Consider the following 14,248-nt stretch of genomic DNA (forward strand, 5'->3'; position numbering starts at 1 on the left):
CGTGAGGGCACACACAGGCCACCCAATAGCACCCATGCGGCTGCCCAGCCGTCAGGGCTCCCCAGGCTCTGCAAAGGTGAGGGCCGCAGGATTTGGGTGTGCTGGAGCCCACTCGGCCCAGGGAGGGATGGAGTACGGAAACCAGGACTCCTGGAGGGGCTGTGGTTGGGGGGCACACCCACCTCCTGCACAGGGCCCCAGGCATTGCTGGGAGCCGGGAGGCCTCGCCCACCCTCGCCAGAAGCCCACCTTGGCCTCTGCCCTCACATCCCATCCTTCCTCGCCCAGTGGCTCTGAAAACCCCAGCCATTTCATTCATTCATTTGTTCATTCGTTTATTCACTTGGCAAATATTGGCTCCATCCTAGGCAATGCTCTGCTTACACTCCCAGGCCCCTCCGCGTGCCTTTTTCTCTTGAAGATGTGCTGTTTAGAAAGCTTTTATTTGACACTCAAGCTGCGTGTGTGACGTGGGCCTACCTAATCCTGTCACCACACTCATTGTCATAATTGCAACCCCGAGGGGGAAAGGGTATCTTACTGGGCACCTACCCCGAGCCAGGGGGCACCAGCTCGTTCAGTCTTTCCCAACCATCACGGCCAAGTGGCTGGAGCTTTCCATTTCACAGAAGAGGAAACTGAGGCTCAGAAAATAATGTCTGGCCCCAGGAGCGGATGTGGCCCAAACTGAAATTGGAACCCACGTCTCTCTCCCTCCCCACCCCTTGCGCCTTCACCAGACTATCAAAAGCAATGCAAACAACAATCCAAAATTGGCTTTGTATTGATCTCTAGTCTTCGTGACAGGTAAGGGTGTGGTTTCTGTTTTTTTTTTTTGTTTCTTAATTCGGTTTTGTTTTTGGAACACAGAAAGTTGCTCATGGACCCTGGTTGCGGCCTCCCTGGCCCTGGGGCTTGGCGCCTGCCCCGGCATCCAGACCACTCCCCACCCTCGGACCCCTGATCCCTGGCGGGACTTTCCTGTCCTCTTCGCTAGCAGTTTCCATGACACAAGAGGAAGTCAGCTGAGCCCGGGCTGGGTTTTCCATGCAGCCTAGTGGGGTGGAGGCCCTAAGGCGAGGGGTGGGGGGCAGGTAGTGAGCCCCCAGGGCCGGCCTGTGCCAGTACCTCCTCGGCCTGGGCTCAGGAGAGGCGCCTGTCCGTGCTGCCCGGGGTGGGCACCAGGTAACTGTGGGGTGGGCGGATGTCTGTCTGTCTGTCAGCCCAGTGCTGCCTCAGCATTTCCGGGCTCTGTGACTCCCCAGCATCCCCAGGATTTGCCTCTTGGCCAGGACATAGGGTCCATGGGGGATCCTCAGGGGGGTAGGGGAGGAGCTGAGGGCTGGGAAGGAGGGAAGGTGGGAGGAGAGGATGGGGGCCCAGAAATGAACCAGATGCATGGTGGGACCTCTTGTTTGCTGTATGAATGAATGAATGAATGAATGAATCTTTGGAGTGGTTTCCAAAGACTGTGGGATGGCCTGGTGGTGTCTCTACTCTGAGAAACCAGGACGAAACCTGCAAGGATGTGTTTGTTGAATGAATAAGTGACCTGAATCCTTGAAAACCTCCACTTTGCAGCCTGGGGAGGGGGGACTCCATCACGGGGAACAGGGTTTGGATCCCCTTCCCCTCCCCCAGCTGGGGAAGTGCATCCCCTTCCCCATCTTTGTTTCCACCCAATCAGATCATTGGTGAGGGGTGAAGGGGGAGAAAGAGAGACCGAAGAGCTGAAAGACCTGGGTTCCAGATGGGCGGCCCAGGGGCCGTCACGGTTGTGGGGGAGGGGCACTGTCTGGGCGGGGGTGCATCAGGGGCGTCACCTGCACACAGACGGGTCCTGCCATGTGACCTCGAGTGAGTCGGGGCCAGACCCTGGGCCTCAGTTTACTCATCCAAAAAATGAGGGGGTTGGATGACCCCGAAGCCAGTTCTCACTCTCGTTGTATAAACAGGATGGTGGGCTGCGTGCTTCCGGGTTGGAGGTGGGGGATTTATGTTCTGGGCGCTGGAGGACCTGACTCTTGCATGAGAGGTTGTTGAGTGCTGTGCCGGGTGGCTTTGGGGGAAGGGTAGAGGATTTGAGGTCATGCTGGCTCCGTCCGGTGTCTCAGTGTGTGCACTTTTCCTGAGCCTCGAGGTGGGAGTGGGCCTGTCCGTGGATCGTCAGGTCTGCAGCGGTCAGTCAGGCTACCCCTGCCCCTGGGCAAAACCCAGCCCCTGCTAGGAGCAGCCTGGAAGCCCGAAGCGGTTTTTCATCAGACTACCTTGGTGTCAAGTCCTTGTGGTGAAAATTTCAGTAAATTACTCAAGCAAGTTACCTAAACTCATCTGTAAAAAAACGACTGAGGATGAAGCAGAATGGCTGGTGTTAAGGGTTTTCCTGGCTCCCGGGGGCACAGCTGTTGTGCAGTTACGATGATCAGTTTTAGCATGGGGAGTAAAGGATTTGGAGTCCAGATGCCCCTACATGTTCTGACTGGGTGGTCTTAGGCAAGTCACTTTCCTTTTCTGAGACTCACTATCTCCTCCTGCAAAAGGGGGTAGGAAGCAATCCCTGTACCACCGATCTTCTGGAAGTTTCCTTGTAAGGAGCCCGAAGGCTTGTGAGGGTAGGTGCTCCCCTTATAAGCTGGGTGCTCCCTGAGCTGGGTGCTTCCCTTGAGTGTGAGGACGTGGAGGACCTGCAGCTGCCCCCTGAGGGAACCCAGCGGCCTTTTCACAGCAGTCCCCTCCTGGCCTCCTTCAGGTCTCTCCCGTGGTGGGTGTGAGAACCACCTGCTCCCCAGCCGGAGGCCCCGGGGACTCTCCACTCACGCTTTCTCTCTGGTAAGTGAGGTTGGACCGGTTAGACTCTGGGGCATGAGTGATCTAACAGACTAGGACAGGTGTCAACCAAGACCATTTGTCAGGTGACATAACCGAGGTTCAGAGAGTTAAGTGGGTGTCCCAAGTGTACAACTAAGGAGCAGTGTGGTGGGGGCCTTGGGCGCCCCTCTCCCCAGCACGGCCCCTCTCTGTGCCCTTCAGGGCTTTCCTTGTGTTATGGGAGGAAGCGTAAGGGTTTACGGAGCCGACTGGCCTGGCTGTGTGTCCTCGGTGCCTTTGCCCGGAAAACGGGCAGGTCAGAGCCTGGCTTGCAGGGGGTTCGTGCACCTGCGGGAGAGGAGCCCTAGGTGGGCACGTCACATGTCGCACGTTGTGGGGGTCAGCATAGGGGGGCTGTGGAGCTCCCCACCTGTCCAGCCTGTTGGAGCCGCACTTCTAAAGCACCCTGGCACTCGTGGGAAGCTTTCCCGAAACGTCCCTGCCTTTGTACAAGGCTTGTTCTTGAATAAATAAATGAATGAAGGACAGGGAGGCTTTTAGCTTGGAGTCGGTCTGTGAGTCGAGTCTTGGAATCTTATTTAAAGAATACCGTTTACCGGAACCTGAAAAATGCAGCCTGTCTGAAGGACAATATGGAAAAAGTAACAATATATTTTTTAAAGCCTACTCACGATGTTACTTTCAGAGGGCTCTCTTCTACTTACAAGGGTGCAAGGCAATTAGCAGGAGGAGGTCTAGGCAATCACTCATGAGAAAATGGCAAGACAGGGCAAAGGGTAAAGAAATTACAAGCCAATGACACCCCAAAATGCTTTACAGTCATCAGGACAAAGGCGGTAGCTGGAGATGGCCAGGACATGTTATTTAGTGAAAAAATGAAAGAACATTTTGCATATTGTGATCTTATTTTCATAAATAAAAGGATGAATGAGTTGAATAGTTAGGGAAAATGTTTGCAGGTTCACAGAAGAAGGTTCTGCAGAATATTCATAAAAATAATGAAGACAGATTACTTGTGGGGGTTGGGATTTGGGGAGATTGTAGAGTGAAGGTTGCATAGGGCTTTCATTTTTATTTTACGTGTTTCCGTATTGTTTAGTTTTTTTCAAAGAACGTACATTATGATATAAATTAAAAAACAGAAAATCTTTCATAAAACAAAATAATCCTATATGTTGATTTTTATCATCATATATGACATACAACATTTTTATGTGATTTTCCTTAATAATAACAATTTGTGTTTATCGATAAAAATCTGCAAATACAGTGAGGAAAAAAATCAAACCACCTATAATTCTCCCATTTAATATAACTACTGCTAACATGTATATTTTAATTCTTTTGCTATTTATAATTGTAATAATTATACTTTGTTTCAAAATAAGTATCTTCTATATGGTTTTGTAATCTGCTTTTTCTCTTAAAATGCATCTTGAGTGTCTCCCTGTGCCATGGACGTATGTAACATGGTTTTAAATGGCTCTTATAAGACTGAATGTATGAAAGTCCTGTTGCTTGTTTTAATCTCTATTGCTGGTCATTTATGCTATTTATTCTCTTTTTAAAATTTTTGCTATTAAAAATAACTGTGATGAATATTTTTGCACAAGCATCTCTTTTTAATATCCTTATTTCCTTTAAGTAGACTTACTTGAATCAAAGGTTATGACCATTTTATGGACCAAAATGTCTTTTTTTTGAACTTTATTAAAAAAAAAAAATTCGAACAAAACAAAACAAAGGATAAGAAAAATAAATATCCTAAAATAACTTCACCAAAATCTTTTCTTAAAAATTGAACTGGTGGATGTTTTGGGTTTTCTTCTTTATCTATATTTTTATTCTTATTTTTATTTATTTATTTTTTGGAGTAATGAATATGTTCAAAAATTGATTTTGGTGATGAATGCACAACTATATGGTGGCACTGTGAACAGCTGATCGTACACTGTGGATAATTGTAGGGTATGTGAGTATATCTCAATAAAACTGAATTGGAAAAAGAAAAAAAAACCATTGAGTTGGCAACCTCCACCCCTACTTTGTTCTCGGAATGTGCCTGCCAGTTGGCTAAGGGGCACACCCAAGTGCACCCCTCTTTGAGGTTTGGTGTGTTTATATATTGTGCATAGACACCCGGGGCTCTGTGAACCACCAGTCAGTGAGAGCTGGGCCCGGGCACAGCAAGGAGGAAATTTTAGGATATTTTAGGATATCAGTTAGATGTATTTTTGGAGGCTGGCTGAGCACCCCTGGATCTCCTATGATAACTTCTGTTTCTCGAACAGTCTTATGTCTTCCTCTGGGCTTGTGGGTGGGAGGTTCTGAGTGGCTGGGGCCAGCGGCTCCATTTTAGAGATAAGCAAACCGAGGTTCTGAGAGATGAGGGGCTGGCCCAGGTGTGGTCAGCCAAGCTGAGGGGAGGAGGAAGTTCTCCAGAGGCCTCTGGAGAGAGCGAGCGCTGGTCTGGGGTGCGTGTGTGGAGCCCTCGCCTGTCTGTGCATCCCAGGAGACCCGAGGACTTCAGCATGGGCTCCATGTTCTTAATTCTTAAAACTCTGCCGAGGACAAGGTCATATTGGGATGACCTTGTGAGATGGTCTGAAAGCAACTGCTTATTGGCTCTGTGCATGATGATGACGATGATGTTGATGAGGCTGATTATGATGATGACAATTAAGATGATGAAGATGACAGTGGGAATGTCAATAGTGATGATGACGATGATGATGTTGATGAGGCTGATTATGAGGATGACGATTAAGATGATGAAGATGACAGTGGGAATGTCAATAGTGATGATGGTGATGATGATGATGATGATGTTGGTGATGATGATGGTAACCATTTACTAGGCATCTGCACAGTGCTGAAAGCTCTAAGAAACTACATTATCTTGAGTTTCCCGAGTGGGCATGCCCACCATGCCCACCATTTCTGATAAGGAAGATGATTTGAGGCAGCTCACAAGTGAACACTTTATTTTAATAGTTGAGTATTTGTTTTCATTTATATTAATTTAATATACTAGGAAATCGATAATGAGCACACTAAACCCATGATTTATGAGAGTGATATGAAGTTTCATTTTTAGACTATTTAATTGTTTAGATTATCAGAACTGTGAGTTGCTCTAAGGGAAAAGTATTAAGTGAATAGTGATAGAGCTGCACTGGGAGATCAACACAATGGAGGTGGAAGAGAAATAGTTGACATTTGGGACCACTTGGGGCAGATACTAGTATGACTCCTATTTTACAGAGGAGAGAGCAGAGGCTCAGAGAGTTTAATTTGCTGAGATCACACAGTATGCAACTGGTAGAGCCAGGACTTGAACCCAGACGCTAAATTGTTTAAAATGTTTAATTTATATATAGGATACACACAGAAAAGTGCACGCATCATAATCAGACAGCTCCAGTGACTTCACAAACTGAATACACCAGTATGACCAGCAGGAAATAGAATCTGAACAGCACCCAGAGGCTCCCCACCTGTGCTCCCATCTACTTACCACCTCCTACTGTAGGTTTCTGTCATCAGACATTGCTTGTGTCTGTTCTAGAACATTATATGTCATCACATTTTGTACTTTTTTGTAGTTTGCTTTCCTCGTTCAACATAGTGCTTTTGGGACATTCTTCCACCCTATTGGGTGTAGCACTAGTTTGCTCTTTTTCGTTGCTGTATAGTATTCCCCCACATGACTACCCTGTAATTGAATTGCTCATTCTACCATGATGGACATTTAGATCATACAGAGACTACAGTTTTTAACCTTAAAGCTCCTGTCACCCACAGATGTCTCTGTATCACAGAGTCAACAGGACTTTGTATCAAGGGGTTAGGCCAAGAAGTGGGGCGAAGCATACAAACCCACAATCACAGAGAGAGGTGCTTTTCTAACTGCAGAGGGGCCTTGAAGTGGTCTGGGTGATGAGTGCTTTGGCCCATCCTAATGCTTTGCTTGCAACCTTGCACACAGCCCTTTCCCCAGAAGCATCTCACTCCACGCCCCCAGCCGCCCTGTCAGGTTGGTGGGTGACTGACTCCAGGCTGTGAACCAGGGCACTGAGGTTAAGGGAAGTGACCCCAACACCACATGGTGAAAAAGAAACAGAAAACCAGGATCCGGACCTCCCACTACTAAGTCCCCACTGAGTTCTTGTCCCAGCTGCCTGGCAAATCCAGGGGGCTGGCCAGGCCATGGGCACTCTTTCTGGGGGTTGGAGCCTCCTTTTGAGAAGGATTTAAAGCAAAAACAAGTCCCTGATTTTGGGGAGTGAGAGGCTGCCTTCCTCTGAGCCTCACTTTATTTCATTTGCAAATCAAGCGGAGGGTCCGGTTCCCTCCAGGGACAAGGATGTGGTCACCTTTATCAGTTGAACCCCTGATCATGTCTGAGCCCCAAGGGCTGCACTTTCACAGCTTGACTGCAGTGGGTCTCCACAACCAACCTGGGAGGGAGGCGGTGTGTGGGCACACAGCGGTGGAGGCAGAACCAGGGGTCCCAGGGCTCCAGGCTCTCAGCCCAGTGGAGAACCCCGTCTACACTGGGCGCTGTCCCCTAAGAGAGGCCTTGCTTAATGACCTGCCTCACCCACTTGGGGCTTAAGACCCAGGGACATAGAGGCCTCAGCCCTTTTAGGGGGCTTTCCCCTGGACACCCGGCAAGAAGGACCAGCCTAACGAGAGCCCCCAGCCCTGGCGTCCCACCCTCGGCAGGGAGGCTGGTGAAGAGGGTCAGCAGAGGGCCCAGGATGGCCTACTGATGGGGCAGGGGGTTAAAATGGGCTTCAGTTTTTATTATCTGGAAAGCTCCGCCACTCATCAGCCAAGTAATCGCCTCTGTAAAATGGGAATAATAATAACAGTATCTGCCTCATTAGATCGTTCCGAGGATGAAATGCAGTGAAGCAGATGAAGTTCTTAGAACATCGCCTGGCAAGGAGCACTAAGTGTTAGCTTAGCATGCTCCACCCTCTCCTCAAAATTCTTCTAATGACAGCTGCTCAGGTCAGGCCCAGACGGGGTGTTGGGGAAAGATGCAAAACCCCCTCCCAGTAATCCAGAAGGGAAGTGATTTGTGCCTGCTAGAAGCACACTGCAGCCACCAGAAGTGTGTGGAGCCAGCACGTCATGTAAACTGTGCCATGAAGTGGTGATCTCTTTATCCTGGCCAGGAAGTACCCGCAGTCAGTGGGAGCTGCTAGAGGGAAGCCCCTTGTCTGGGCATGTGTCCGGGTCTGGGGTCCTGCCCCCACAGGACCTCTTGCCTGATCACGTGCAGGGCCGGCCTAGGCCTGTGATAAGACAGGCACTGGGGGGAAGCCCCAGGTTGGTGCTGGTGCAAGCATACAGGGGTGCATTGCTTGGGGTGTGGGGAGGAGTGGGGGTGGGGCAGAAGGAAACTGGAGCTGGTCCTGCTCCCCCTCTCAGAACCTCAACCAGGCCCTGTTCCAAGGCTTCCTCCTCCAGGAAGCCCTCCTTCCTGGCTCCCGCTCTGCATTGAGGTGTGGCCTGCCCCATCTCCCCCCATCTCCTTTGCTCCTCCAAATTCCCTTCTGACTTTCCCACCCTAACAATGGTGTTGCACAGAAAAGCTTGAAGTCCTCAACTTTATAATCCTGAGGGCTTGTTCCTCCCCAGGCTCTGTTAAAGGCATAGCCAGCATGGCCACAGGTTGTGTGAAGTTCTGAGTCAAATCCTGGTGATAGGATTTATGGTGGCAATGGGATACCTAAGCTACAAGTGAGGATTTCTCACGAGGTGCCCATCACCCAGCTTTCAAACCTGGATCCCCGAAGAGGGAGGCTGCATGCTGGTGCTGAGGGCTGATGCCAGTGGTGGTGGTGGGTTCAGGGAGCAGAAGGGCTTCCAGGTCCCAGGTTAGGCCCAGGGTGGAGCAGGGCACAGAGCAGCCAGCCCTGTAGGTGGGGTCTTTCAGCTCGAGGGTCCCATGGCTGGCAGGGGAATGGCTCTTTCGAGCCCCAAAGGACCTGGGGCAGAGAGCTGCTTTTTTGGGTAGTAAGTGAATCTAAAAGCCCAGCTGTGGCACTCCCTTTGTTCCAGCCAGAGTTTTAGGAGCCCTGGGAGAGACGACAAGGCCTCCCAGGGGCAACCAGAATGATGCAACCAGGACAGGTGTTGGGGCCCCAGAGCTGGAGATGGAGCTCCCTGCCCAGGCAAGTCTCCCGCCTGGTTTCTGTTTCTTCCAGCATCCTCTTGGGGCTGTTCCTGGCTGGGGTGGTTGTCTAGGGGCCCCTCGGGGTCCAGGGATGTATTTCGGGGTTCCAGGAGTCACCTGACCTGACGTGTGTGTGCATTTGTACATTTTTTTTCTGGGGAGAAGGTCCCTACATTTACTCTGAGTCTTGATGTTTTCTGGCACCTAAAAAGGCTCTAGAAAATTCTGTGCAAGTCGAGGCAGTGGAATGTGGCAGCGTGGTTTCACGTTTGGTTGGTTTGCTGGGGCTTGCTGCAGAGAATGCAACTTCTCCCCACTTAGGAAACCACGGCTCTGGGACCCCTGACTTTGCTCTTTTTTTTTTTTTTTTTTTTTTTTTTGTCTTTATTGCTGGGCTCTGTTTGGCCAGAGATTACAGCTCGTGGCCTTTCCTTAGTTCCAGCTGTCCCCTGCTCCGGGGAGCCTCCGGTGTGGTGCTGGCTGGAGGGGCTTGTTTTGTTCATTTTCAGAAGTGAAATGCACCTGGGGGTACTGGGACGGAAACTGAGGCCCCAGAGGTCAAGTGCCTGAGGCCAGACACCATCTTGGATAGGTAACTGGGCCTTGGGGTCCTGGGTCCTTCCCTCCCATTGTTCCCTAAACTTATGCCTTCCCTGTTGCCATAGCAACAGCGTAACAGGGCCAGGAGTTAATGTTTACTAGAACCTTCCATGTGGTGGCCATTTCATCTGCTGCTCACCACAACCCTGCCAGCCTGGAGATTCTCGTCCTTATATTATGGTTACGGCCCCAAGTTAGACAGACCCCAGAGCCCCTGCAGGCCCCACAAAGCTGTGTTGTCTTCTCTCATTTCCACAGCCTCTTTCAGCATCACCATGAGCTTCTCAGACCCCAGTTGACGGCCCACTCATTTCAAGAAAATTCTAGGTTCAGTGCCCCAGAAACACAACGGGCTGAACAGATCTGACATTAACCCCCAGCGGCCCCTTACTGTTGGTTGGCAAAAGCCTTCACACGCTGTGTCTGACTCCCTGGGAGGACTCAGGAAGCTCATGTGTCAGGAGAGGGGCTCGGACACGATGAGGCTTGGCCTGGTGGAAAGGAACTGGCTGCGTCTCGACTGGGAGAAGATGTTTCTTCCTAGTTACGGTCGTAGCCTTTGGGGTTGGGTGGTAAATTCTTTAGTATTAAGCATCTGTTTTTTGTTCTTGCAACAGGGGTGGGGGAGCTCGGCCCTGTGGATTTGGGGGTGCTTGTAATGACTAGGCTCAACTTTGGGGGCGCCTGGGGGTGGAAGGTGGGACAACCACTCCCAAGTTCTTAGGGGAAAGAAAAGAAGATAGATCTGTTATCAGCTACATAAATAGTAAAATGCAAGTCCCTTTCCTATTTGCTCTGTGAAAAAATCACAAAACTTTTCTCAGAAGTTTAGAAAATAAGAAGCTATCATAACATTTTTGGAAATTTCCTATGTAACTACTTGCTAAATCATACTTTGAAAGATAATACCTTTTTGCATATATGTTATATTTCACAATAAGGAAATAACTGAAACTGTGGAACTGTAACCCATAAGATTCCTTGAAATTTGCTGTCTAACTACTTGTTAAATTGCACTTGGAAAGTTATCACTTCTATTTATATATGTTATATTCTATAATAAAAAATATGATTAAAAAAAAAGAAAGAAGAAGCTACCACTTCTCAGTCTGGATAATCTGCTCGGATTGCCCCAGTGTTTGTTCTGTGACCTGGGTCTGTAGGTGGACAGTGGGGGTGGGGGTGGGGGGGGCGGCTCAAAGAGGAGCAGGGGAGGCTCTGGGGCCTTGTCACTCCAGCCCCCATCTGCAGCCAGCAGGGAGGGACCCCTTTCGAGGCATCCACGGCCCCTGTGCAGTCCTTGGAACCAACACTCACTCCCCGACCCCTGACCCCCAGTTCTTGCCACTGCCTGACCCAGTTTATCTCCCCAACTCAAGGGCAGAGAACCTGATTTCTAAATGACTTGTTTTATGATCAGAAAAAATAATACTAATTCACTAACCCTTGCACAAAGATTGGAAAATACATAAAATATATAGAAAAAAATTTTTAACTTGCTTCTAGAATCTTACCAGCCAGAGGACCCTATGGCAGCCCCTCTCCCAGGGTTCTCACGTGTCTGCCTGCTGACCACCTGGGTGTTCATCTAACACTTTAGCACAAACAGATAAACTTATTTATTTGAGTTTTGCTCTTTATAAGCATTTTTGTTGCTGTTGTTTATAAAGCATTGCTTTTTATCATACAGGCAATGTGCTCATTGGAGAAAATTTGGAAGGCACAGACAGATATTTTCTTGCTTCTTTAAGCAAAGAAAGAGAACTCATATTCCCACCTCCTCATATCCCATCCCATCTTTTTGGACATTTTTAAGAGCTGCATCTCCACAATTGAGATCATGTTACGAAGAGGATTCTGGGACTTGGTTGTCTTGCAACAATGTAGCACCAGCTTCTTCATGCTAATAGAAACAGTGGCACTCCAGCATAGCCTTTCGGGTGCCGACTCTGCCCAGCTCTTTGCAGGGTGCTCTCACTTCCTTCTCTCACAAACTTAGGAGGCAGGAACTGTTACTGATTTTCCAGTTGAGGAAACTGAGATTGCTTTGTCTGTGAGCGGAGAGACAGAATGCCACCCGGCCGCCCTGTCCCGTCTGGCTCCAGGGTCCGTGCTCTTAACCACCATACTGCATGTCTCCTCCTCGGACTCTTTAATAATTTTTCTAGTTTTATACAAAAGCCACCAATGACCATTGTTAAAAAATCAGAAAATACTGAACAGTGCAAAGAATATTCAGAATTTCATCATCCGATGATATCTATTTCCGACATTTGACAGGTTTTTGTGCATGTATAGCCTCCATATTTTTATAGTTGATGTTACACTAACTGTTCAGTTTTGAATGGCATATTTTTACCTAATCTTATATCATAGGGATTTCTCAAATCGTTCAACCCTCTCAAGCAGATATGATTTTTAATGATGGTTTATGGGTCCAAAAAGGTGGATGCGTGCATGTAATCACTTCCCTGAGGTTGGACTTTCAGGCTGTGGTTCTTTTTGAATTTACAGATAACCCAGGGATAAATAACTTCCAGCATACAACCGTTTCTGTATTTCTGATCGTTTTTTCAGGCTATATTCCAAGGAACTGAAATACTGGGTCGAGCGTTTTTACAGCTCTTAATTTATAGTGCCAAATCATTTTCCAAATTGTTGGTAAATATTTGCTTTTCAATCAGTAGTATCATGCTTACTCCAAATTAGATGAATATAAAATATCACCTTTTTAAAATGTACATTCCTTTTATTCCTAATGAAATTGATTTTTTGTTAAAAAATGTGTTCATTGGTCATTTATATGTCTTTTGTGAATTGTCTAAGATGGTGATATCCAATCAAACTTCCTGTAGATAGAAATGGTCTATATTTTTACTGTCCAATTGGGTGGTGACCAGCCACATGTAGCTTCTGAGCACTTGAACTGTGGCTAGTTTGACCGAGGAACAGAATTTTAAATTTAACTTAAATTTAGATTTAATTTAACTTAAGGTTTTAATTTAAATCTAAACTAATTTAAATCTAAATTTAAATAGCCAAGTGTGGCTGGTGCCTATCATATTAGACAGCCTAGGTCTAAGCCTTTTCCCCCATTACGTATTGGAACTTCAGTGTTTTGTTTTTTTTTTTTTTATTGATTCCTATGAGCTCTTTATATATTATGGTTATTAATCTTTTGTCGTATCTGTTGAGAATATTTTTCCAGGTTGTTATTTGACCTTTACTTTTTTGTTCATATTGTTTACAGAGTATCAAAATTTTGAGTAGCCAACTCTAGTGAGATTTTCTTTTGTGGTTTCTCCCATAGCTTGAAGGTTAGAAAGTCCTCCCCCATACAGAGGTTTGATAAATACACTCATCAACTTTATTCAAGGCTTTCTCTGATTTTTTTTTTTTTCCTTTTAGCCCTTTAATCCACCTAGAATTAATTTTGCTGTGTGGTATGAGCTACGGCATGTGTTAGTCATCTCTGTGTCTGGTGTAGTTTGCATACTTGTTAAATTTTATCTTAAGTGGGACAATTTGGTGCACTGAAGGTTGGGTTGGTGTAGAGGGTGAGGAAGAAGGATGGAATTAGTGTACAACATGCTAGTGTTTTAAAAAAATCTGCAGATTTTAAAATCTGATGTTTATGAACCGATTCAATGACATAGGAAAATGACTATGATATGATGTTAAGTTTTCAAGGAAAGATACAAAATTGTACTTACAGTGTAATATCAACCGTGTTAATGAATGTAAGAAGTATTCCAAAGTACTAATAGTAACTGTCTCTGGGTTCTGGGTATTTTTCTTCTTCTTCTTCACACAATTCTATCCTTCCCCAATTGAATCCAGGACTTTGATCATGAGAAATATTAAGTATTTCTCACTCCCCATGGCCATCGTCCACCAAGCCAGCAACTCACCTGGTCAGAAGAAAAGGTCCTCCCTGGCTTTAGATACAGGCAGGCTGGGATTGGAATCCCTCTTTGGCCACTCAGTATTTGATAAGTACTCTCATCAACTTTATTCAAGGCTTTCTTTGATTTTTTTTTTTTTTTCTCTCCTTTAGCTCTTTAATCCACCCAGAATTCATTTTGCTGTGTGGTATGAGCTACAACATGGCATCTCTGTGCCTGGTGTAGGTTATGTAGTCAATAAATTTTGGTGTGTGACGCCTTGGGCAAGTGACATAACCTGAGACTGTTTTCTCATCTCTAAAATAATAAAAATGATAGTGACTTTATACGGGGTCTCTAAGGATGCCCTGGTTTGTTGTTAATTGTGCAACACATGCACACACTGACACACACACACAGGGTATACGTATTTGCAAAACTACATGTATCACTGTAACAAATTCCAAGCACACCCAAATAAATTTTTTTGAAAAGCAGCATTCCCTCATCCCTGTCACTCCCAACCAACTCCACTCTCCAGATGGAACCACCACTAAAGTTTGGTCTGAAGCTTTATTTATTTATTTTACAAAATGGGGGTCACATTGTACTTTTTACTAGGACTGCTTTTTTCCTCTCACTTTCTGATGCCTTGTGAAGGGACTTTCTATGTCAGTATGTGCAGATGAAAGTTGTTCTTTTAATGTCTGCACAGTGGTTCATTATATGAATGTATCATGATTTA

Source organism: Choloepus didactylus, chromosome 6, assembly GCF_015220235.1.
Source record: "Choloepus didactylus isolate mChoDid1 chromosome 6, mChoDid1.pri, whole genome shotgun sequence".
Taxonomy (NCBI): Eukaryota; Metazoa; Chordata; class Mammalia; order Pilosa; family Megalonychidae; genus Choloepus; species Choloepus didactylus.